This window comes from Monodon monoceros, unplaced genomic scaffold (genome assembly GCF_005190385.1).
Source record: "Monodon monoceros isolate NGI ecotype Baffin Bay Population unplaced genomic scaffold, NGI_Narwhal_1 Super_Scaffold_6, whole genome shotgun sequence".
Lineage (NCBI taxonomy): Eukaryota > Metazoa > Chordata > Mammalia > Artiodactyla > Monodontidae > Monodon > Monodon monoceros.
Genome location: NW_021703783.1, coordinates 12,622,008 through 12,649,537, shown reverse-complemented (window position 1 = coordinate 12,649,537; position 27,530 = coordinate 12,622,008). Strand labels below are relative to the sequence as shown.

The window sequence follows — 27,530 nt, the reverse complement described above, 5'->3', positions numbered from 1 at the left end:
TCCTTTTCTGACTCCTATGGGCCTTTGATTCTGTGACCCCTGCTCAAGACAATAAGGTGCCATCAAAAGCATGGAATTAGATCCGTGTTTTAGAAAGACGACTCTGCTGACAATGTGTAGATGAATTATGGTGAGGGAAATCTAGAACGAAATGTTGGAGGACAAGGTAATATTCCAGAATACGAAGGATGAAATGACAAATATAGTAGATAAAAAGGAAATGTTTCCAAGGAATTATCAGGGCTTGGTGCCATATTGGTATATCTTGTGAGGGAAAGAAGGACGTTGTGAATTCTGCTTGTGATCCATTGGATAGTAGTGATGCCCTTAATTGAAAGTGAAATTGGGAGGAACTTGATATAGCTTTGATGAAGAAAGGAGTCCAAGGAAACACTGATTACCTGAAGGACCAAACTTATGGAACCTAAAGAAGATTTAGCTATAGATGCTAATAAGCAGTTGAGTCTATCACTCTGGAGCAGATTGGCAGATTGTCTATGGGTGAATTTCAGGGAGTTTGTAAAGCCTGAGAAAACAAATATAAAATGTAGTATACTTGTTGCCTAGTTGTCTTTTTTCTTCTTCTTCCTGGTGCTGATGTCTTTCATTAGACTCTAAGGGGCCTCTGGTAACTCTCTAGCAAAGGTTGGCTGGAGTTAAAGATTTGGGACTCATCCAGAAAATGGTTGAAATTATACTCTGGAATGTGTGTATGGTAAGAAGAGAAGAGAAGAGGGCTAAGAAGAAGTAATTGGAGAAATAAACACAAAATATTTTGGGGAGACAGAAACAGGAAAGTTCCAGAAAAGAATGCTAAACCTTCAGAGGAGTCAAGTAGATTAAGGCCTGAAACAGGGCCATTAAATTTGGTGACTGGTAATCTAAGCAGGTCTGGAAGCCAGGCTTCAGTGGGATTTTAAAAAAAAAAGGAAGATTAGAAAGTGAGGGCAGCATGAGTGAGCTATTTTTATGGGTTGTCTGAGTCTGAGGATTAGGGTGAAAGATTGGATTTTAAGGAAATTTGGGGGAATTATTCAGGATGATAAGAGACTTGAATATGTTGGAAATTGAAAAGGAGATACCAGAGGAATAAGGTAATTAAAGATGTTATAATAAGGGCAAAAGTTATGAATGTGTGAGTATTCAGAGCATCTTTAAATTCCTTACTTCTCCCGACCCCAGGCCCCATGCCCTCATCTCCACCCTAGCCTTATCAGCCACATTGCGGGAATTGTTGGAGAGGAGAACCAGATAAGAGATTGAAGGGTAGGGAAAAAGAAAGAGAAAGGATAGAGATTTACTGGAGAGAGCATAGGATAAATTTGAAGGAAAAAAAAAAGTAGAAAAAGAAAAAGGCCGTCACCATAGGCAATTTATTATGGGAATTGAAAGTCTGGAGGTAGAGAGAAAGAGGTACCAAAGCAGCAAGTGAGAAAGTGGTAGAACAAGAGGAACAGTGGAAAGTGGATTTAAAGAGTGGAACTGTGTATTTTATTTATTTATTTGGCCATGCCATGCATCATGCGGGATCTTAGTTCTCGGACCAGGGATGGAACCCGTGTCCCCTGCAATGGAAGCACGGAGTTTTAACCACTGGACCACCAGGGAAGTCCCTCGATTTTTAAACAAGACTTCCTTTCACGATGTTTGAGAACTGAAAGTAAAGATCTGGATTCCTTTTCACTCCCATCGTTTGCTAGAGTGTGTTTCTTTGAGTATCGTGCAATATTTAGACTGGACTTCTTGGGGCTGCAATATTTATTTGGGTTACACAAAAAAAGAGGAGGTTATTTAACCGTACAGCTCTGAGTAGGACCAGAATTTTCTCTTCCAGAAGGTACTTTGTACATTCAAGGCCCCAAATCCCAGCACAGTATAGCAGTAGTGTTTAGGCTGACAGGATGGACAATTATGAAGCCATTGGTAGAAAGGAGATACAAGTGTTGAAAAGAAATTTTACATGTTCTTTACTTCTCATTCTAAAAGCCAGGAGAGTTGAAGGAAAAGAAAGATGGCGGAATGATTGTCTTCTATGGATTACTACTTCTGACCCCTTCCACCCTAAGCTTGGGGAAAGAGAACAAAGATTGGAAATAGGGAGGTGGGTTGGGAGATGGGAACAGAACATCTATGAAGCAAAGCTAAGAATGAGGAGAAAAGTAGGAAAAATACCATTTGGCCAACTGTTCTTTCCTCTTTTCCTTCCCTGGAAACCAATCACATTGACATTCCTGTCCAACCCAAACTATTTTAGAGAGCGATAAGGAAAGGAGAAAAGAAAAGGGAAAAGAGAAGATAAAACCTAAAGGGTAAAAACACTTATTTAACTTCTCCTTCCATTTTCTTCTTCATTTTTACTTGGCACCATCCATGCCAACCTCAACCTGGAGCCTCCATCCACCAAGATTCTATTTGACTTGTGCCTATGTCTGTTCCTTAATGCCATACTGCTCTACTTCAAGATCCTAGAGCTAGCACCAGTGGCTTAAGAAATTCCATCTTCCTCTGGCTGTCCCATAGGAAGTGTTCTATAATCTAGGGCTAAGATTGCAACAGGCAAGACATGCTCCTGATACCTGGAACTTAAAGTACAGAATTCCTGTTCCCTTATTCACATTGTTTCTGCCCTAGATTCTTTCTGATTCAGACAATACCTTGTATAATATATGTGGGAGAGGGATAATCAAGAGAAGAGGGTGTTGTTTATATTTCAAAGGCCTCAGTTAGTTTTCTAACCATTTAGTAAAACACTTTGTTTGACCTCATTGCTTTTTTATATTTACTTAAAATTCAGCATTAGCGAAGTACCACTGTGAATTGTTTTATTTTTCCCTTTGTAATTTATCAACGACTGTTTTTAGTTGTATGAGGCTTTAGGGGCTACATGCAAGTACCTATTTTTCATTACATTTTAATTTATACAAACACTACAGAAAATAGGAAGATATTATCTCAATAAATGGTAGCTATAAAAATTTGCGGGTTAAAACTCCACCATAGAAAAACATCTTTGAGGTTACTTTAAGCAAAAGGTATAATCCCACACAATTGTGCATATTCACTAAGTTTTTGGACAGATAATTTCAAAATTTTCAACTGAATTAAAACTTGTAGATTCATAGTTTGGTCTCAAGTCACCCTAAATACCTGAAAAGCTTACTAGCTTAATGGAATGAGTCTACATAAAAAAAAAAGTAGATCATAATTTTTTTGTCCTGGCATAAAATCTTTTTATAACCTACCAGAAAAGTTAAAAAGCCATATTCATAAAATATTTGCTATCATTTGCCTGTGTGTTTCTAATTATTTCCATATCTTGGAAGCAGTTTGTCTCCTGCAATCACATAAAATAAACAGCAAAACATGGTTTTTATTTGTTCAGATTGGAGCTGTAGACATTGCTTCTCAGTAATATTAAATAAGTTATTTAATTCATTTCTGTTTAAATATTGATAAAGTTTATTATTTGTACTCCAGATTCTTCCACAACCTAGAATAATTTAGATAATTAATAGAATTTTTGATACATTTTAGAATAATTTAAATTAATATTTAATTCACAGTTCTGTTTGATATCATAAAAAGTAATGATAAATATGAGTATTTTGGCAACCCGTAATTCTTTAATAGCATTCTCTTATGGAGATAAAATGTTTAAATATTAATTAATTTAGTACTATCAGAACTGCATAGTTATTAGGAATTTCCAAATTTGGAAGAATTTTCATTACACAGGAACTGGGTAATGAAAAAAGAAAACTAAAAGTCCTCCTCTAGTCCTTATAGGGGACAGATCAAATGAAATTTTCTAATAATCTGGAGATGTTTCATAATTGAACACTTAGTAGTCATTTCCAAAATAACAAATATAAGGCTTCATTATGGCCTAGGATTTTCAAGTATATCCACGTCTGTCTCTATACCAAATAGGTTTTCATTACTCAAGTAGCATATGGTAGTAAATGAACCAAAAAGGAACATGTTGCATTATTTTTCTGCATTAAGTGCCGACATTATCTTTTTCACACTGTGTGTGTGGTTTTATGTAATGAGAATCCTTTTAGAGACAGTTTGGAGATACACGCTCTACTCTAGCTGATACCTTTTTGAAGGAGCCCATTTTCAAAATAACATACAGTGTGTGAATTATGCCCAATCTAATTATCATGCAGTACTTTGGGAATTTACTCCTAAATGGCTGCTATTAACATAAACAAGTCAATTTACATGTCGCAGTGAGGTTCAGGTTAAAAGAAAATATATAATGGATTTCTGTATATTTGTGATCTATTTTAACTATGCTTTTATTTAAAAGAAAAAAAAAGAAGATAAATAGATATACTGATTTTTCTCCATATAAACTTTGCTCTTATAATAGCCATATGAATAGTTAGTGGTAGTTTTCACCATCAGTCACATATACTTTTTGAGTGCCTACTATGTGTAAACATTGTTCTGGACAAAGGCCTTCAAAGCAGATAGGTCTCTGCTCTGGCAACAACTACTCTGAACTAATTTTGCCTCAAATCTCTGCAATAACAACTTTAGAAATCTAGAGGAAAAAACACTACCGTCAAAGGGCAGGGATGACTGGCATACAAAGAGGGTATTTTTCTGTTTTGAAATGAGACCTTGTAATATGGAAGAAACGTTAAGTGTAAGGCAAGTTAAATTTTTTTAATAAATTCAAATTTAAAACATTGAAATTGGTTGAAATGTGTCGTTAAACTGATGAAGTCAGCAAGAAGTTAGGCACTATGTAGTTAAAGGAGAAAAAATTTACAACATGGATATAGAATCATTAACCCAAATTTTCCTCAATCTTTTAAAATTAGGATGATTTACCAAGCTCAGGGAGGAAGGCCAGAAGGAGTTATAAACATACTTTTCAGAGTGGTAAATAAGTATCATGAAAAAAAGTTAGATTAATCTTGATGAGTGAGTCAATTTGAGCATTAAAGATATATGGTTATTCAGCTGTAATGTCTTTTTCCTGGCATTGCACCAGAGCATAGGCTATATTTTCAGGGAATTTAAGTTCTATGGAAGGAGGACATTTGACAAAGAAACATTTCCAAATAAGACAGTCGCAGGATCTCCTTTTCTGGAGGTATGTAGGGAAAAGCATTTTGGTTTTGGCTGTTTCTACAAAGCAGCCACATAAACTGAAAAATAAAACCTCATTCAAGCAAAAATTAGGGGTTCCTCATCTAATTCCAAATAACTGCTGTGGTTATTCTCTCTAGTTTTATCATTATTACATAGACATGTCTCTTGTTCTATCAAAAAGCCCAAGAATGGTTTTGGTTGGTGGCTTTCAAAATCAGAGAACCTTTATATGCACAAAAGCTGAAGCTGATTATGACATCAACTTTTAATTATAATCTAAGGGAAAAAATAAAAGAGAATGTATGTTGGTTGGAAGACCATGAGCTGTTATCAGGGGGTATGACATCTAATTGATTCATCCATTCAATCATTCATTCTTTCAACAAATACTCATCGTGCGTTTACTAAGGTAGGTGGGCAACAAACAAACTTCCTCAAGAAGTCTAACTTACATTCTAGGGCAACAAAATGGAGAGCAAAATAAAGATATTCTCTGCTTCAGGGACTCCGGGTTTGATCATTACAATAATAGCAAGAGGGGGAGAAAGAGGAAGATGAGGCAGAGAAGGAAAAAAGGAAGGAAAAATTAATCTTCGCATATACAGTAAGGCTGAGAACAGCGCTTGTTACCATGAAAAACCTCTTCTTTTCTAGTTTATTGTTGCCTCTGAGTCATCTCAACCAAATATTTTATATTTTCCAACTATAGTGGTTACATTTTGCTTAATTTTCAGCACATTATTTTAATGGCACAACTTTGAATTTTGTTTTGAAACAAAAGCACTGCTACAGGATTAAGCTGCAAGTGTAGTTTTAAGATAGAAGGAGAGTGAACTCGATTTGGAAACAACTTTTCCGGCAACGGTATTTTTTTTAAATTATGAATTATTTAAGAATAAAGTCCAAACTCACTTCTGAAATTATCCCCTAGAATTCTAGCCTCCTTGAGATTTTCAGGATCTCCTTTGTAAAGATCCAAAATGACGATCAAACCCTTTTTACATCTATTCATACCTTTATTATTAAACAAAAAAAAAAACTTTTAAACTTGACTGATTTATTTCAAACACTCGTACAACTGAACTAAGAGGGGGGGGGGGGGGGGAGGGAGTGTTTCTCCAGTAGCCTTAGAAAGAATGTAGCGCTATTGTGTTCATAGTTTAATCTGCTGGGATTCCATAACCGAGGAAAGATGGGTGTCAGATCTCCACGCATAATCTTCAGTACATCCGGACCTGAGAAACGGAGGTGGAGAAAACGAAAACAAGATAAAACTGAAGCAAGCTTGCCTTTAACTTTGTAAGAATGTGAATCAAATAGTGTAGGGGGGAAAAAAAAAGCCGTCATCAGTTTCAGGATTGGGGCTGAGACACCGACTCTAACGGGGTTCCCTGTTTCTGCTCTGTGCAGATACAGCTAATGCACCACTGAAATGGGAGGCAGGTGGACGGCAAAGCCAGAGAAACTTTTTTTTTTCTCCTCCATCAGATTGAAGTGAGAACAGGAGCCATACTTCGACAAAAAAATAGAGAAACAAATGGGGACAGAACACCCACAAGTGCAATGGAAGCCCTTCACCCAGTCCTGGTAGAATGTTCTGGATCTGATTCCCTCATAGTTATCTCCAGAGCAAGATAAGTGTCGCCTTCAAGATTAAATATTCTTTTATAGGGAAAAGATATGGCAACCAATACCCCTCACTTCATCCTGCTTGATTAAATGGAGACTAACGATTCAAAGTAAATCATTTTTAGGTATTTAGACACCAAGTTAAATAAGTAAGTTTTTCATTAGCATAATAAAAACACGTGAAAATGCTGTTGTTACTGTACCCAATTTGAAGAAAACACTTAAATGGGAGAGACAATATATCAAAAACTGAAAGTTCCTAAAAAATCCCATTAAGAAGTAACTGAATTACTTTTTGCAAAGTATTATACCCAAAGGCTCTCACTAAATATAAATTTTAAGAGAATATTTTAAAATATTTTTAGATGTATTTTCACTGCCAACTCTGAACTTTTTTTCTGATGACCCTTTAGATCTTAATACAATCCACGTCCTTATTTTCATCACCTGAGTCTCCTTTTTAAGTCAAACATTGGTTTCAGATTCTAAAAGTGCTGCTTTAATGTTCATAAATAGTGTAACACACTATCTGAAATAGAGATGGGCAGTTCGGTTTCTAGACTGTAGAGGTTTTGGCTTGCTTCTTTTTCTGTTTGTGTATGAGCTACCTGGCTTACCAGTTACTGGATAAAACTGGCTTTTCAATTACTTGTATTAATACATTTCAATTTATTTTAATCTCATTTCATGTTTTATTTCATCATCCAATCAAACATTTTCTAACTACTTTCTGAATTTGTTACCAACCTTTGATACCAAACATCATTTCCAAACTTTGCTTTTCCTTTTCACTTTACCATATATACAGTGTGAAGGTGCTGTGGTCTTAATTCCATCCTTCTCTCTTGATTTCAGACCATACCTTTAAAGTGTCCTTATTACTTGCTTTTTGTTTCTTTTCCACTTGTTGCTGTTGCTTTCCTGGGTTTGGTCTTAGTTTTTGTTTTTTGATGCTTGTTAACACTGCCTCACTTTGCTGGTTCAAGAAGAACTATTATTTGCTCTATGAGTTTTCTGTTTCTCTTGGTGACTATCAGCTTCTGTTTCCTATTTTGGGGCAGAAAGGAAAAAGCCTGTGAATGATGGGCTCTGATTTCAAGACTAGCCCTTTAGAGCAACTTTCTAAAGTGCCAACCATTTAATTCAGAATCACTCAGAAATCTTTCAAGGAATGCAGATTCCTTGGATCTCACCTTTTCCTTCCTGGCATAAGATGGATTTTTTTTTCTTCTAAGAAAACAAAGGTTATTCTTAGATAACAGCTCCCAGGTTAGTTCCTTTCTATAATCTATTTCTTTCTCTTTTAGCGGTCACTAAACTTTAGAAATCTCTGAGGATATTTATTGGGGGGGTTACATAAATGAATGCATTTATTACAGGCTAGCAGTGTTTCCCATGGTGGAGCTTCTGATCTTTCCATTCCTTCTGTCTTCTGATGATGGACTTTTCTGTGACTGCAGAAGTGGTATTGTAGGGTCAGTACCACCGGCTACCATTTTCATGCAGGAACCACAGTGCCAGACACCCACAGCTAGCTCTCCCTCTTGGTTTTGTGACAGAAGGAGCAAGCGTACTTGGTGTGCTGGCTCATTTCAATTTTCTTCACCATTTTCCTGAGGGAGACACCATAACAGGTCCTGTATTTACGGACAATTGCAACCTTCTTGGTGCATTTAGCCTTGTAGCCATAAATTAGGTCCAAGATCAGAGATCTCTGAGGTTTTATCAGTGTTGTTGTTGATGTTGTTATTTTAACGAATAAAAACTATATGATCATCTCAATAGATACAGAAAAAGTGCTTTTGACAAAATTCAACATCATTTATGATAAAAACTCTCCAGAAAGTGGGCATAGAGGGAACCTACCTCAACATAATAAAGGTCATATATGACAAACCCACAGCTAACATCATACTTAACAGTGAAAAGCTGAAAGCATTTCCTCTAAGATCGGGGACAAGACAAGGATGATGACTCTCGCTACTCTTATTCAACATAGTTTTTTTGTTTGTTTGTTTGTTTTGTTTGTTTGTTTGTTTTTCGCTGTACACTGGCCTCTCACTGTTGGCGGCCTCTCCCGCTGTGGAGCACAGGCTCCGGACGCGCAGGCTCAGTGGCCATGGCTCATGGGCCCAGCCGCTCCGCGGCATGTGGGATCTTCCCGGACCGGGTCACGAACCTGTGTCCCCTGCATCGGCAGGCAGACTCTCAACCACTGCGCCACCAGGGAAGCCCTTTTTGATGATAGCCATTCTGACAAATATGAAGTCACCTGGCAACCAACCAGACCAGGGGCCAATCAGCCTACCAGTTAGCCTGCCACAACAGAAGGACTCACGCAGCCCTCCTAGGGGAAATCTCTGGAATGTATAGCTTGGGTGATGAGAGGGAAGTGCACTGCAGGGACACAGAGGGCACTTCTCCAAGTTCGAGACATGTAACTAACCTACTACATACATAAAAATACCAGTAGTGAAGAATGAACTAATGCCATTTGCAGCAACATGGACGGACCTAGAGATTGTCATACTGAGTGAAGTAAGTCAGACAGAGAGACAAATATCACTTATACATGGACTCTAAAAAAATGGTACAAATGAACTTATTTACAAAACAGAAATAGAGTCACAGATGTAGAAAACAAACTTATGGTTACCAAGGGGGAAGGGAGGGACATAAATTGGGACATTGGGATTGACATATTCACACTACTATATATAAAATAGATAACTAATAAGGACCTACTGCATAGTACAGGGAACTGTTCTCAATACTCTGTAATGACCTATATGGGAAAAGAATCTAAAAAAGAGTGGATATATGTATATGTATAACTGATTCACTTTGCTGTACAGACGAAATTAACACAACACTGTAAATCAACAATATTCCAATAAAAATTAAAAAAAATAAAATCCATGTTGTAAAAACAATAAATAAATAAAACTTTTAAATTCTTCCTGTTTAAAAAAAATTACCAATAGCAACTTAGACAAAATGAGGCAGCAGAGGAATGTGTTCCAGATGAAGGAACAAGGTAAAACCCTAGAAGAAGAACTGAGCAAAGCAGAGATAAGCAATCTACCTGAGAAAGAGTGGCCATCATTTTTTACATTAAGGAAACAAAGCCTTAGACAAGTATATTTCCCAACACCATACAGCTAGTAAGTATTTGGTACAATCAGAATTTTAACAAATGTTTGTTTTATCTCAAAGTTAATGCTTGTTTGTTGTTGTTTTGTTTCCCTGGTCAAAAAGGTCATATAAATATAGAAAAAGTAAGAATTGTTATGACTTGCCTATGGAACAAATGAATTCTATTTTAGTGAATTAGAAGCCAGTAAATAAGGACCAAAGGCAGTCTGGCTTCTGTTTGACGATAATTTTCAACTACACTGTAAATTCCAGACACAGGTTTCTTTAAAATATTGACATGTGCCAATGGAATTTTAGAACATACTTGGATGTCTAGAAAAGGAGACTCTATGTAATATACTAGTAAATGCTTCTAATGGGAAACTGGCTTATATTAATAGCCATCAAAGCCACCTCCCCTGTAAGGTCTCTGAGTGGTAGAGATGATAGATCCATAACCTGTAAAGGTGATATCATATAATATAACCTCTAATTACAATTAAACATTAATTAAATATTTTTGCAATTTTGTCCATTTCCTTGCAAAGAATTTTATAGATTAGCCTCTTTCTGTTTTCATAGTCCAGCTCTTAAAATTAGTAAGTAATTGCTGTTATCTTGTTTAAACTTGTTTAAATACAAAGTGCACAGTGAGATATTATTTTTGTAGATATTATGCTTCAAATCAGATATCCTCTCAAAAGAAGGTATCATGAAAATTGAATCTGCCAGACCATCAACATGCATTGCAGAGACATCTAATATTAAAAAATAACAATAAAGGAAATCCTGTGCTTTCCACATGACATATTCTGCATTCATAAGTGTGTAAAGGACAAGCTTCTTTTTTTGTGAGTAATACAATATTTCTTAAAAGCATGCATTTTTATATTCTTTATTGTTAATCAGAGAGCATACTGCTATGATACCATTAACTCACAAGAGATTTCTGACTATATTTTTATATTGATGACACACAGTATCCAGCACTAAGCCAGTTGAAAACAACAGGCACCCTCTTATGTTAAAGTGAATTGGAATGATTTGGATCAAAGGCAGAGATATTTAGATCGAGGAACTAAATCCCCCCTTGAGACAATCTATAAAGGTTCCCTTCTAAACCTAGATATTGAAGCTAAAATTAAGCAGTTCTTTTAGCTTAAATAGAGTGTGCTCAAGCTGACATAAAGTTTCAGAGACGACTCCTGTCTGTATCCCCCAGAGTTTGAAAATTCTCATGATCTGAAGTTCGAGATGGAACAGATTCTTCAATGTTTGTCTTCAAATGGCCTGTGACTACTTGAGGCTAAGTGGGTACAAAGCTAACCTGAGACAAGAGGTTCTAGGAATTTCCTGACAATATCCCTATTCAAAACTTTGGTCTCTGCCATGGCCAAGTGAGAAGAGTTTTTAAACCAAAATTCTTCTAATCCGTTTTATAAAATTTCTTATTTGTCATTGCTATATCAGGACTTCACCAACTGAAGATGGCCAGAAGCTAAATTCAAAATAATTTAAACCAACACAATATTGTAAGTCAACTATGCTTCAATTTTTAAAAAAATGAAGTTAAAAACACATTTTAAACCAGTTTCCCAACTTTTACTCTATCAGAGTTACCTGGAGGGCCTGTTAAACCTTTGGGCCTACCCCCAAATGTTCTGATTCAGAAATGAGCATTTCTAACAAGTTCTCAGATGAAGTTAATGCTGCTGCTCCAGGGATCACTGACTTGAACAAGTAAATAAAAAACAAAAAAAGCTCATGTGATTTTTAAGTCCAGTGGTCCAGGAGTCCTATTGCTGCTTCAGGTCTGGGTGGCCCAAAGGGAGGAACTTAAATACTGTAATGAGAGCTCTAACTCTCCAATTATTAGTCAGATTCACTCTGTGTAAGCATTAAGTGGTCTCTGGCACACCCATAATCATGGTATACAAGATAAGCAAATTCATCGCAAAGAGACAGTCTTACCCAATTCTCTGTAAGGAAAGTTCTGGGGAAGGCTCTGTTTGGTCTTAGCTTATTCACATGCCTATTTCTGGGGGGGAAAAAATGACTGAGCCTAGGGTGAATTGTGATTGTGCAGGTCTAGGCCATGTGCATGGCCATGTGTCCAGAAGAAGTTCCTTCAATAGGCTTGGTCATTTCAATCCTATTTATTTATTTATTTATTTTTAACATCTTTATTGGAGTATAATTGCTTTACAATGGTGTGTTAGTTTCTGCTTTATAACAAAATGAATCAGTTATACATATACATATATCCCTATATCTCTTCCCTCTTGCATCTCCCTCCCTCCCACCCTCCCTATCCCACGCCTCTAGGTGGTCACAAACCACCTAGCTGATCTCCCTGTGCTATGCGGCTGCTTCCCACTAGCTATCTATTTTATGTTTGGTAGTGTATATATGTCCATGCCCCTCTCTCACTTTGTCACAGCTTACCCTTCCCCCTCCCCATATCCTCAAGTCCATTCTCTAGTAGGTCTGTGTCTTTATTCCCGTCTTACCCCTAGGTTCTTCATGACCTTTTTTTTTTTTCTCTTAGATTCCATATATATGTGTTAGCATACAGTACTTGTTTTTCTCTTTCTGACTTACTTCACTCTGTATGACAGACTCTAGGTATATCCACCTCACTACACAAATCACTCTAAAAGAAAGAGGATAGCATGGAATCCTCTTTCTTTTAGAGGGATTCGTGTCCATAAAATTCCTCAGCCCTTCATGTGAGTATGCTTTGGCATGGCAGCTCCTTGGCAGGATGATGCCTGCAAACGTCCATATCTAGTTTGGAAAGACAGTCTTGACCCTAGCCCTGGAACCTACATGTAAATATAGAGTTTAAATTACCTTAATGGCAATTTTTTAATCTTTAGTAATGTTCTAATTATGACAGTAGCAAATTTTAAACAGTCTCTGACGGTGTTCTTACCAGTCCAGAGAAGAAAGAATTCAAACAATATGAAAATTAGTGACGCAGATGAACACAGACTTGTAGCTCAACAGTTCGACTGATTTCTCTCCTAAGCATAAGGTAAATTCGTTCACATTCAGAGGCTCTTTAAATGACATGATTTAATGTGACTAAAGATGTACAGATGGCACTACACTGCCTCTACTGGGAGGAGAGGTCAGACAGCAATTGGCTCTAACACAACCCATACTAATGTATAGCTACAAGCTGTCACATCAGGGTCCATCCTTCCAAGAGCCTGTTAGGTGAAATAATCAAGCACTGTGACAGTACTCCCCAGATGCAGGAAAATATGGTGACATTAATGCTACCCTAAGTAATGTCAGACACTCACAGAATGACTATTCAGGAGCAAGTTTTTAAAAATTGATTACCTATTTATTTGCCTAATAAGAAACCAAATATTATAGAATATAAAAAAGAATATATATAGAAACAGAATCACTTTGCTGTACAGCAGAAATTAACACAACATTGTAAATCAACTATACTTCAATTAAAAATAAATAATTTTTTAATTTAAAAAAGAAAGCAAATACTATAAATATTAGGTGAGAAATCTAATATGAATCCAGCATCCTACCGATCGTTGAATTTTTTCATAGGAGCACTGAAGGATGACATTTAAAATCACAGCAACATTGGTATTTATACTTTTAATACATATTATCAAATGTAATTTGTATACTACATACTTTAAATAATAAGAATGAGAGAATTAGACCAATCAAACAACACAAAATTCCATTGATATAGATAAAGGATAATTGGTACTACCTTGATATTCTAAACTCAAACTTGACCTCATAAACTAATGAGTGCCTCATGGAAAATGACTATTGAAACACTGTGGCTTTCAAAATATTAAAGACCGGAAAAAGGTCATTGTCAAGAAGAAAAAGTTACTGATCATTTATTTCATGAAAGAATCTGTACAAAATACAGGTGTGCAAGGACCAAAGAGACACATTCATTAGGCAGAATATGACTACATATAATTCCATCTATAAGAAATGTTAAATTTGGTGATATGATTTGTGATGGAAGTAGCCCAACCTACAGTTGCATCTGAAAAGCAAAATGTAAAATACTTAAATTTTCCAGTTTAGAAGCAATGCCTCTTCCAACTAACAGGAGGTAAGGGGCATGTTCTCCTACCTCCTCATTACTGAAGAGAGAAAAATGGACAATGAAAGGCAAAACGAGACCTGGAAAGGACAAGTGACTACTGAGAATCGCCAAAGAAACTAGCAGTAGAATTAGAACAAGAATACAGGTCTTGTCTACCAGATCTGTTCTCATTCTACCATAACGTTCCTCTATGTCTCAGCCATCTGCTTGTGGGCTAACTTAAAACAATTAATTACAGTACTTAGGATTATTAAGTACTGTGATCATTTACTTCCAGCTCCCAGTCAACAAGCTGTGATGTATTTTCAGTTCCATTTTGCACATAAGGTAATTGGGATCAGGTGATATGTCAAATACTAAACATCTGGTTGGTTTTGAAAGAAAGACCGTAAGTCAGATCTCCTTTTTCTGCTGCAGTATGTTGTCTTTCAAAATAACTATGCCCCTAACTGGGCTTGAACCACCAACATAGCAATTAAAAGCAAAACATATAAATAATTGTAAAGAGATTTTGGTTAAAGCTCACATTACAGGAGATGTTCAACTTCATACTCTCTTAGAGCCACTCCCCTCATTCTTTTAAATTCTGTTGGTTACTGTGATATTGCTAAATAAATTGTTCAATTTCTCATTTCTTAATTCATTAGCAATAAAATATATTTTCAACTTCCTGGTACTGAAGGTGGGAATGTAAGTCACATTCTTTCATTTCTCTTTAGCCCATTCTCCAGGCAATTTAAAAATTATTAGTTAAATGCTTCCATCATTCCCATTGTAACTGTAAATAATATATTTAAACCTCTAGTACTTGTTCCAGCAATTACAGATGGTATGACTCCAGTGGTGTCTCGGCTATATTAAGATGATGTTAATACACTTACTCTTTTCTTCCTGTCTCCTCTTTAGCCCCTTCATCATATCTATAATTACCTGTTGCATCTCTGTGCTTCAGCGAGATAGGCCATCATTGACTGTATTGTTTTTATCTAGTTTTGATATCAAAATATGCTAATCTGATAAAAGTTAGTTGGAAAGTCTCTCCTCCTTTTCTCTTCTCTGGAAGAGTATATGAAAGATTGAAATTATTTTTTCCTTGAATATTTGGTAGAATTCAACTATAAAATTATCTGGGTTTATTGCTTTTTTGTAAAAAAAAATCTGATTTCTTTTATTGAAAAACCTGTTCTGGTTTACATGCTCAACTGAAGGTGAATATCCAGACCTCACACACTGGTCTCCTGGAACAGCTTTTCCTGGGGAGACTTCACAGTAGCTAACCTGAGTTTCCACCATTGTTCTATGTAGTCTGGAGCAGTATACAGGATCTTGCAAGGCTATACATCAAATTTCCATACGAGAAACCCTGGTCCCTAGGCTTCAAAGTTTTTAAGTTGCATGATTAGGGAAGAACCAGCCTCCTTGGTGAAAGCACAGAAGAGTCTATAACAGCAAAAAGATATGGTAGCTTCTTCAACATTCATGGTCTGGAAGAGATGTGATCAAGAGCTGGCATTCAAGCCCTGAAATTACAGCAGTGTGATCAAGCGGAACCTTTGTGCCCTGTACTTTATGACCACCTTAGCTTTTAAAGATTGGGGAGCACCAACTTTTTCCCTGGTCGGAATTCCAAAACTTGTGATTCAGCTACATGATATGATGAACCAGCATCCCGATCTACTCTGTCAGCATTCTTCCAGAACTGATTATATTAAGCACAAGGCTCTGACCAGTTTTCATGGAATTTTCCTTGAGACCAGACTCCTTTTCTGGGAAAGCCAGGCCGTAGGAAATGAGTCTTGGACAAGTTGACCCTTACCTCTTAGGTTTTCTGTTTTTCTTAAATCACTTTTTCTAAATAGCTTTTTTAAAAGGAATTTACTTCATTGAGTTTATCAAATTTCTTAGGACAAAATTTTCATACTATTCACATTACTTTTTTTTTTTTTCTTTGGTACGCGGGCCTCTCACTGCTGTGGCCTCTCCCACTGCGGAGCACAGGCTCCAGACGCACAGGCTCAGCGGCCATGGTCCACGGGCCCAGCCGCTCCGCGGCATGTGGGATCCTCCCGGACCGGGGCACGAACCCGCGTCCCCTGCATCGGCAGGCGGACTCTCAACCACTGCGCCACCAGGGAAGCCCTTCACATTACTTTTTAAATTTCTCCTTTTAAGAAAATTAATTTGCCAATTATTTATTTTATGTTTTTCAAAGAAGCAGATTTTTAACTTTGTTTTTCTATTACTGTAGCTTGTTTTTACATTCACTGATTTCATTTACCTAACAAATGTTGACTGAGTTCCAACTATTGGCTAAGCATTCTTCTAGGTACTGGGAAAAAATAGTTTAAAAATCCCTCATGTAGGGCTTCCCTGGTGGCGCAGTGGTTGAGAATCTGCCTGCTAATGCAAGGGACACGGGTTCGAGCCCTGGTCTGGGAGGATCCCACATGCCGTGGAGCAACTAGGCCTGTGAGCCACAGCTACTGAGCCTGCGCGTCTGGAGCCTGTGCTCGGCAACAAGAGAGGCCGCGACAGTGAGAGGCCTGCGCACCGCGATGAAGAGTGGCCCCCACTCGCCACAACTAGAGAAAGCCCTCGCACAGAAGCGAAGACCCAGCACAGTCAAAAATAAATAAATTAATTAATAAACTCCTACCCCCAACATCTTCTTTGAAAAAAGACAAAGAAAAAAAAAGCCCTCATGTGATCAAATATGCCATTCTAATGTAAATGACACAAACATGTAAGGTATATTCTGTGTTAAATGGGATATACTCAATGGAGAAAAATATATCAGAGTAGAGGAGTTAAGAAGAATGAGAATAGAGGTGTAATTTTGTAAAAGGGAGTCGAGAAAGGCCTCATAGAGAAGATCACATTGGGGAAAGACATGAATAAGAGCAGGAAATGAACCATGTTTCTCTCAGAAAAGCATTGTATGTGGAAGTGTCAGCATGCTCCTGGTGTGAGAGCAATGTTTTGTGTTTCTGAGGTTCAGCAGAATCCTTGTGTGACTGGTGTGGAGGAAGCAAAAGAGAAAGAAGGGAATGAGAGGGAGATGTTTGCTCTTACTTCATTATTCCTTTTCTTCTACTTTCTTTGGATTTAGTTTGATGATACTTTTTCTAATTTCTTTTTTGGGCCTCTCACTGTTGTGGCCTCTCCCGTTGCGGAGCACAGGCTCCGGACGCACAGGCTCAGCGGCCATGGCTCACGGGCCCAGCCACTCCGCGGCATGTGGGATCCTCCCGGACGGGGGCACAAACTTGCGTCCGCTGCATCGGCAGGCAGACTCTCAACCACTGCGCCACCAGGGAAGCCCTAGTTTTTCTAATTTCTTGAGTTGAAAACTTTGCACAATAATTTTAGGTTTTCATCTTTACTAATATAAGTATTTGGGACTACACATTTTCCTCAAAATACATGACTTTTGCTACATTAGTTGCATTTTATCTTTTATGCTTATTATTTTGTTGCAATAATAGTCCAATGTCATTCTGACAGGTGTGAGGTGATATCTCATTGTGGTTTTGATTTGAATTTCTCTGATGATTAGCAATGTTGAGCATCTTTTCATGAGCCTGTTGGCCGTCTATATGTCTTCTTTTGCAAGATTTTTATTCAGGTCTTCTGCCTGTTTTTAAATCAAGTTGTTTGTTTTTTGAAACTGAGTTGTATGAGCTGTTTATGTATTTGGGGTATTAACCCCTTTTTGGACATACCATTTGCAAATATTTTCTCCCATTCAGAAGGCTGTCTTTTCATTTTGTCAATGGTCTCTTTTAATGTACAAATGCTTTCAAGTTTAATTAGGGCCCATTTGATTATTTTTGCTTTTGTTTTCTTTGCCTGAGGAGACAGATCCAAAAAAATATTGCTAAGACTTAAGTCAGAGAGTGTTCTGGCTATGTTTTCTTTTAAGAGTTTTATAGTTTTTGGTCTTTGATTTAGGTCTTTAATCCATTTTTAGTCTCTTTTTATATATAAAGTGAGAAAATGTTCTAATTTCATTCTTTTACATGTAGCTGTCCAGTTTTCCCAGCACTGCTTATTGAGGACACTGTCTTTTCCCCATTTTATATTTTGCCTCTTCTGTCATAGCTTAATGGACCATATGTGCATGGGTTTATTTCTGGGCTCTCTATTCTGTTCCATTGATCTCTGCATCTGTTTTTGTGCCAGTACCATACTGGTTTTCTTTTTTTAACTTTTTGTTTTATATTGGAGTATAGTTGATTAACAATGTTATATTAGTTTCAGTTGTACAGCAAAGTGATTCAGTTATACATATACCTGTAACTATTCTTTTTCAAATTCTTTTCCCATTTAGGTTGTTACATAATATTGAGCAGAGTTTCCTGTGCTGTACATTAGGTCCTTGTTAGTTAGCCATTTTAAATATAGCAGTGTGTACATGTCAATCCCAAAGTACCATACTGTTTTGATTACTGTAGCTTTGTAGTATAGTCTGAAGTCAGGGAGCCTGATTGGCTCTTATTTTTGAAATTAAGCTTCCATGAATTTAAACTTGCTGCCATTACATGATTGCTATTTCAATCTCTGTGGCTGACTGGGAGTTCATGGAGACTAGAGCATCATCTTAATCACCTTGTTTCCAGAGTAAAATGAGATACCTAATGTATAGTAGATCCTCAAAATAGATATTTGTTGGGTGAGTAGAGTTTATTATTGTCACCGTTGTTCTATTTATTGATTTTCTAGATTGCATTCTCTTTTTTTCTCTTGGTTATTTGTTTTTCTATTGTTGGTTTATTATTTGCTTCCCTGTCAGGAAAAACAAAACAACCTTATAAAAAGGTTTTGTGACTACTTAGAAATCAGATTTTTAGGTGTTTCTTTGTAAGTTTCTTCTATTTGTAGTATCTAACTGGACTGGGAATTCAGTTCTGCTTTATAAAAATGAGAAGATTTGTTTTAATTTTTTTTAATGTTGCGTTTTTAAGAGAATAAGAGGAGAAGTAAACCCCAAAAACACAGAAGGCTAAAGACTGATTTTCAGAAAACCCTTACAAATGAACATTTTTTAAAGAACTGGGATATTTAATATGAAATTTATATGTTTACAATGCTGCGTTGCTGATCCTGTCCATTTCCCCAAGTACCATTAAACTTGGCTAACACCAAAAAGTCTTTTGTGAGAAGTTTATCTATGACAGCAGGTAAGCAAAATGAGTTCCATCTCTAGGACAATATGATGGAAGAGGGGCAGCTTGAACAGGGTACCAAAATGACTCATAAGCTGACCTACTTTGAAAGAGGCAAAAATCTCAAATAGGACATTCCTTCTTGCACTGGACTTTCCACTAAACATTAAATAAAGATTGAATCCAATCTTCCTTAGATTTTAAGAGGCAGTTGACAGTTGAGCATTAGTTAGCTGTAGAAAAGAATGAAGAAGTGTCTATGATTGTTCAAATGCAGTTGAGTAGTAGAGAAGTAAGTTAGTAGGTTTGCAACAAAACAAAACAAGACAACTAAAATATATACTTGGAAGACACTTGTTTGTATTAACCTTTTGGGAAGCTGCTAAAATTAACATTAAGAATGATTCAGTTTATACTACACAGAAAGGAAAAAACAAATTTGGAACTAAAAATGGTTTCATGCATTTAACTTATCTTTAAATTTAAAAGTTTACATGTTATTTTTTAAGTTATATATGAATAAGACAGATGCTACTTGTGAGCTCTGGGTGTTCAAAGAAAATAGCTGGTAATCTACTTAGCTGAGGACAATAAGTTTTACCTTATGCTCAGAAAAATATCAGGAAGATATTTTTACCGATTTTACCAAAACAGCAGGATAAACTTCAAACTAATCTTTCTCTTTTAGCAAAACCACATATAGAAGTGAATGAATATAAAATCTTAATATAATTCCCTAGATTTGAAGAGCATCTTTCTTCCAAGAGCTTAAAGCAATTTGCTTTATGTTCTTATTCAGTCTAGAAACCCTTCTGTGACAAAGATATGCATTAGACAAATAGATGCATAGACAAATATGTGTTTTTGCCCTCATTCTATGAATTAGAGAATTAATACTTGCTAGATTAAGACTGGTTGGCTTAAGATTACAAAACTAAATCCAGATCTCCTGGTTTCAGCGGCCAGATCTCTTTCCAAAGACTTTATTTACACATTAAGCAATGCAGAAATCCCCTTTTCTCCCACTTGATTTCAGAGAATGACCTTGACTGCTTGTCAGGCAGATGCCATGCTGTCTTCTAAAAACTAGATTCTTTCTCCCTTCCATATTTCCATCCACGTGGAATGCCCTTTCTCCCTTTGATGTATTCAAATGCTTCCCTCAGGTCCCGCCTCATCTAAAACTTATCCTCTGACTAAAGAGGCTCAACTTCTGTTGGTTCAACCAAAAAAATGACTACATTCAACCAATGTGTTTAACCAACCATAACCATGATTCTGGTATGGTAACAATATCAGCATATTTCAGAAGAAAGTACACCATTAGGTTGTCTTCTTTGAGGACAGGGACCATGTCTTAGTCATTTCTGTTTACTCAGTCCCTACATAGGGCCAGAAATACAGTAGACAATGAGTGTAAATGCTTGCTGAGAGAAGGTTGTTGTATAGACAGTGTTGATGTATTATCCTTTCTGAATATTTATGGAATAGTTGAAATATAGAACAGCTATTATTATACACTTATGTTAATATGTTTAAATCACAGAGCACAATACCAATTCAGTTGATGGTAAATAAAGCTGGCAACTACCTCACAACCGCTGCTGGCTCCCTGCCCATCCTGCAATGTCTGTCAACTAGGTTATGATGGTTAAAGACGTGAGGAGTCTTTTTAGTTGTGCCCTCACCACAACACACCACTACTTAGTCTCTAGCTCCATTCCCTGGGGTTATCCCCCTTTCCACTCTTTTGGTTATTCTCCACCAGCTGCTTGTATATTACCAAGTCCTCACTGGATTTGGAGCAGGGATACAAGAGTTGAGGCATGTGGTGGTAGATTGTAAGATGGCAGTTGAGGCATCTGCTTCGTCTTTCTGGCCATGATCATTTTTTCCTCCCTTTTCCAACATCTTCGACTCTTCTGAACTGTCAGACAGGAATTAGAGTTTTCCAGGTGGTTATGGGTTTTCTGTTTTACTGTACCATTTGATCTGTGGCTCTCTATGTACCTAAAAAGGAATCAAACACATAGTAGATGCTTGGTAAATACTAATTAATTCATCAGCCCCCAGGAAAGGGAGTTCAACAGAGGTACTCCTGAAATACCAGAAGGAAGAGCCAAGGTGACTGACGTTAATAAGAATTACTATTCATCCCCCAAATCAGCAATAGAATTGCTATTTCCAAAATCAATTCTTAACCAACATAAACCCAATCTAGCAAGCCATATTTCTATTTAGTTCAATTGCTGTCTATTCTACTCCTCTTAGAAGCATAAAAAATGCTTTTTAGTAGGAGTCACAGAACCATAAACTTCCTACTTTTCCAGCTTCTTGGCTAACTGGAATAGGAAAACAGAAATGGTATTGCCATTAAAACTGAAGTTATGTAAGAGAAACTGAGATCATCAAAAGTACTGGGATTCATTTATCTATGAATAATTAAGAATCAAGTTTAAAAAGTGTGTTTTAAAAGATGGCAGATCCCCAATAGCTTAGAAACTTCGGCACTTGCATTTTTAAAATTATGTTCATCAGTTTTATTACAAAAGGCAAAGCTTTCAAACTGAGAACTCATTGATTCTCTTCCTTTTCACTGTTCATTAAAAAAAATAGGTGTGGGAGTCTCTCACCCATTTTTATGAACATTCTTTAACATTCATTGAACAATTCATGTATATGCTAAGCCTTGTTAGGGAGATAGCATTGGTTTTGCGTTTTCCACGGTCTTGCAAAGGCACCTTCTGAGACATTTGCTACTGTAATCCATAAATGGATCATGATTGTACCCTTTGTTTCACCTTAAGCCCAAAGCAGCTCAAGTTAAATGCCAAGCTTCCCTGAGTTACAAATTTAGAATCTCGCCCAGGTGCTTGCTCACAGGGTGCATTAGCCCACTGCCCGGGTTGATTAGCACGCTCTCTCCAAGTAGTATATTGACTACCATGTGCACTTATCATTTATCATACTTATATTCATTTTATTCTTATCCCAATAACGACAGCTTTCATGTAAAATGAAAGGAGAAAATGCAATTAATATCTTCTCAGTACACCTTTCACATCATGCACAAGCACACGGGCTTCTGAATCAAACACGTGTCTTCTCTGAATTTGGATTTTAGTCTTATTATTATTATTGCTCTCATTCAAAAATAATCTGAAGATAACCATTTGTTGTGTCTTCAGAAATGGTCAAGCAATAAAGCTGGCAGTGGGGTAGGGACAGCAAGGAAAGGGGATAGAGTTTTCTGATTTGTCAGTGAGGGGAAAAGCAATGACAATGGAAAATTAAGCCAGTCATCTGGCCTAAGACAATGCTTGTTTTCAAGCTTAATCATTGGAGAATATATCAGAGGTATGTATTCAGCTTTGGGGTCAAGTAATTTTGAAAGTCCATTTTGGTGTGGATAGCCAAGAGCCTTAACAAGTTTGAATGAAATCCAACAAGGGCAAACTCTTTTAAGTATGTATTCTATTGGTTCAGAAATAACAGGGTGGATGGCAGGTGGTAATGCAACTCCCCTCTCAGGAAATCTAAAATTAGAAATCTTCCTTACAGTTCTTCACCTGGAGCTGCAAAGACACTTTTGCATGTCCTGTCAATTTAATGACATTTTTCCTTCTTGCTATTGGGCATACAATGGTTAAACAGAAAACAAATTTTGAGCAGCTGCCACAAGTAGGGTGGGAAGGATGAGAAGATGTTTACTGGTGTTACTCAAGGAATGTCATGGTGTTTATAGTTAACAGTCCGTGAAGGATGCCTTTCCAACTGGAACTTGTTCAGGAGGGATCCTTTCTGTGGAAGGTTGTGGAACAAATCTCTCACTCTGGTCCGGGATGGCACAGAATGCTCAGGTTAGACACAGAGCTGCTGAGCACCTTATTTCCCTATAGAAATAAGATGACAAAGATTGCTACTTAAAATTAACTTGAGGCCACTGCATTCTTCATGATTTGCGAATAGCAAATAGCAGCACAAACCATGAAGCAAGTACATGACCAGTCAAAACACACAGAACACAGTCAAGAATGGTGTAGGAGGAATGTCAGCGATGCCGGAAAACTGAGAAGCTAGCTAGAAATCCACAAAATGGCTCTCATCAGTTCTTAGAGAGGAATATGAAAAATTAGTATGAGAAGCCCAAAGTATTACTTTTATAACTGCATATATTTATGCTTAATTTAATTCACAGTATAGTGAATAGAATTCTCCTTCCAGAGTGTGTGGTCAGACATGCCAAAACTTTCTTTGGTTGTGTTCCTAATGCCCTCCATTTAGAGCAGGGTTTCTTAACCATAGCATGATGGATATTTTGGACCAGAAAATTCTTTTTGTGGGTGGAATGCCCTGTACATTGTAGGACGTTTAGCAGCATCCTAGGCCTCTACCCACTTTATGTCAGCACTAACCCCATGGGAGTGACAATAAAAACATCTCTAGACATTGCCAAATGTCCTGGGGAGGGAGGGATGCAGAGACTAGATTGCTCCCTTTGAGAACCACTGATTTAGAGGGATATATAAGCCTTATCTTATACTAAAGTCAAGCTTCTAGCCGACAGATTTGAAAATTGTCTAGTAGAAATATGGATGGAATCTTGGCAAGGTTTATTTCTGACTATACATGCTTCATGTAAAAGGCAGGGATTGATTTCAGCTAGAAGAGACATTTGTGCTAAGGAAGTTCTTTTTGCCTTCATGGAAAAACTAACCTACAAAATGTAAGGAGTTAAGGAACTGACTCAAGGATTTCCAGATGTCATCGGAGCTTGGCTCAAAGTAAACATTCCATCACTTATTTTAGGAAGGGATGAGTTTTTTTAGTTTGTTTTTGGCTTTTTTTTTTTTTTTTTTGGCCTCTCCATTTGCTGCCAGTTCAGTACAAAACCAATTGAAATAAACCATTTTCAACTGCTTACCTACTTAAAGAGCATTTTTAAAACTCATTAACCCTCTAAGCATCTCCATTTGGTTATTTTTAGTTATCCATGGCCATGTAGGATTTCACTATGCCCCAATAAGGATAAAAACAAATTAAAAAAAAAAAATCTCCAAAGACACCAGCCACTTCAGGAAGAGTTTATTAAATTAGCAGTTGAAGGGGTTCCCTGGTGGCGCAGTGGTTGAGAGTCCGCCTGCCGATGCAGGGGATACGGGTTCGTGCCCCGGTCCGGGAGGGTCCCACATGCCGCGGAGTGGCTGGGCCCATGAGCCATGGCTGCGGATCCTGCGCGTCCGGAGCCTGTGCTCCGCAGCGGGAGAGGCCACAGCAGTGAGAGGCCCGCGTACCGCAAAAAAAAAAAAAAAAAAAAAAAAAATTAGCAGTTAACACATCAGCACCTTGGAGGGTGGAAATGTCATGTGATAGATACCAGCTCCAGCCTCTAAGACTCACCGTTTTTCAGCTCAGGTAAGTAATCAATTGTGCAGGTATTTGCCCAAATTATTTAAAACTCTTGATTTCTAAATATTGAGAAGATCTGGTTCAAAACAGGTGGTCACATTGTTAGTGGTATTCATAGTTTGGGCAGTATTGCTAATTAACAGATTCATTTTGACCCTCAATTTTTTTCTTGGTTGTCAAGGAGGTAAGAGAAAAGCTGTTTTATAAGTACCTTTTATGGGCCAGGTGAGAAGTTGGCTGACAGAGTATACAGATTTTATGCACTTAGAATTACTCGAGGGATTAAAGTAGTCTTAGAGAAGAATGTGCATAATTTATATAATCTCAGAGGAAAGTCTTTTATATTCGCTTAGGGAGAGGCAAGGAACGGATGAACAGAGGTGATGGGCTTAGGGAACACCAGGAATTTGATACGACTGGAGCATTAGAGAGGTATGTGTGTGTGTGTGTGTGCATGTGTGTGTGTGAGTGTGTGTTCATTTGAGCTCTACACTTGGTAGGTATTCTGTTCATTGCATCTACCTATAACTTCAGAGATGTATCAAGGATGAATTTGTCTCTGTAATAGTCTTTCCACAACACTGGTGAGTTGTCAGGGAAGATACACATTTGTAAGCCTATATTCTGGTCCACCCATTAGTCACTCAGCACAGGATTATTCTGCTACCATCAATGGTAAATTTAGTATCAAATTAGATAGTGTTAGATTGTCTTCTGGACCTGTAAACTGAACTTTTGTAGTAAATACATTTTTATCTAGACTTTGAACTACAAGCCAAAATTAAAGGTTTGGATTTTTTTGTTTGGTTTGGTTTTCTGTTTTTTGCTGTACAGCCCAAATTTCTCCCTATTTTCCTCATATGTAAAAATCACAGCATTAAAAAACTGAGTGTTAGTTGCATAAGAAAATTTTGTATACAGAAATACCATAGATAATTATCATTCACTAAAAAAATTTTAACAAAACTGATTAGCTTATTGATTGATAAAAATATTAATAAAATAAACAGGTAAGGGTGATTCAATTTTAATATCCCATAGTGTAAGATTACCAACTGAGAAAATAATTATTCCCCTAAATAATGGTTTGTGTTCATGTTGTATATTTCTGCTGTTCTCCAATGTCCTCAATATTGGTCACTGCCAGAGGCAAGTGTTAGACAAGAGAGACAAATGGTCTGATCTAGAATGGCAAATTCTATGTTTCCTTAATACAGTCTCCTGGAATGACAGCAGTTATGTATTTTTAAGTCGGCTCTTCCATTATGGCGATAAATGGTTATTTAAATACAGTCAGGTTCAAATTACACTAGTGGAAAATGCAGCAGGAAAAAGTATCAAAGACAAAGAACTTTTAAATAAATCTCATTTCTCCTCCCGCCATATGAGGTAATTTCCATGCCAGATGGCAGATGTTTTTGCTGGTACTTAAAAGAAGTAAAAATTAAATGGATCTCAAAACTTAATTGTTTTTAGTTTAAAAATGCTCTCCAAAAAGTGGGAAGCTTAGAATGATCTCAAAAACTCAGGATCTTAATATATAATTTTAATTTGGGAAAAAATAGTCAACTCTTAAGTCATTCAATTTTTTTAGAGTCCATTATTGAATTTTGATATTATTTTTCAATCAATTTAAAGGATGCCATTTTTTCTAGAAGGGATGGCCAAAAATCTTCAAAGGACTATATTTTAATGTGTAATGATTCAATCAGCTCTTTAAAACTGAGCAACAGATGACGTGTTTAGACACTGTTAATCATTGTCTGTATCAGTATAAATCAGAAAAGTTACCTATACAAGGCTGTTGTGTTTTTTTTTTGCGGTACACGGGCCTCTCACTGCTGTGGCTTCTCCCGTTGCGGAGCACAGGCTCCGGACGCGCAGGCTTCAGCGGCCAAGGCTCACGCGCCCAGCCGCTCCGCGGCATGCGGGATCCTCCCGGACCGGGGCACGAACCCGTGTCCCCTGCATCGGCAGGCGGACTCTCAACCACTGTGCCACCAGGGAAGCCCCAAGGCTGTTTTTTTTATGATGAGGATCAACACAAGGCAAAAAACAGAGGATCTTCCCGAAACAAACAATTGCTACATGAGCAACTCCTGTTTACCCAGACGAAACCAATCAACTTACCAATGAGAAACCTCTTCTTGCCTTGAAAGCTTAGTATGATGGAGAAAAATTTTATTAATATAACATGTAAATTAATTGCTCAAAAAAGCAAACTTGACCTGGTTGTTATACAGAGACTTTTCTGTAAATACATTAACACTGATCAGAAATAAATCCTGTTTTCTTGATCTAAAATGCAGGATAAATGTTTTAGCAAATATTTCTGGAAATCCCAGCTGAAGGACAGCTCTAAGCCCAAATAACTCTAGCAGTCCTTTAAAACTTTTGTATTTGGAAAAATCCCCCAAACATTTCTTTTTGTACTATAAACAGTATAGAACAATGCCCAATTATGGGAAAATAATATTTAGATTAGTAAATTATAGTGAAACATTCTAATTATTAGTCGTAGGAACTAGAAAATCTGTAATATTCTTGAACTTCTGAAATCTGAACAATTAAGTCAACAAACCTCAACTGAGCCCCAGTGATGAGTTTCCTGTTTTACTATGTATAGAAATATAATTTCTGTGTAAGCAGAAACATGAAACAATCTCTATCTTCAATTTGTTTACAGTTTTTTTGGTGAAGACCTGGAGGCTTTTAGAAAAAGAAGATATTTTAATTAACCAAGGCTAGTTTCAGCTTCAGTTTTTGTTCTTTTACAAAGCCTAAAATACATTCCTGTTGAATTTATTTGAGGCAGAGTTACAAATTGCACAACCAACAAAGGGTAGCTTACTCTGATTATCTGTGAGATGCTGACTTCTGAGGGACTTAAACCTTGACAAGTTTTGCCCATAATTTACTCAAGAGCAGGCATCCTTAACACATCCTTGATGTTCTCCACTCTTCAGTAGGCCACA

At 37.0% G+C, this 27,530-nt stretch overlaps 1 pseudogene; it reads right to left on the bottom strand.

The window, feature by feature from the left end:
• Nucleotides 1-8,118: 8,118 nt before the first annotated feature.
• The window catches only part of LOC114885449, a 58,613-nt pseudogene continuing 39,201 nt past the window's right edge, over nucleotides 8,119-27,530 (bottom strand).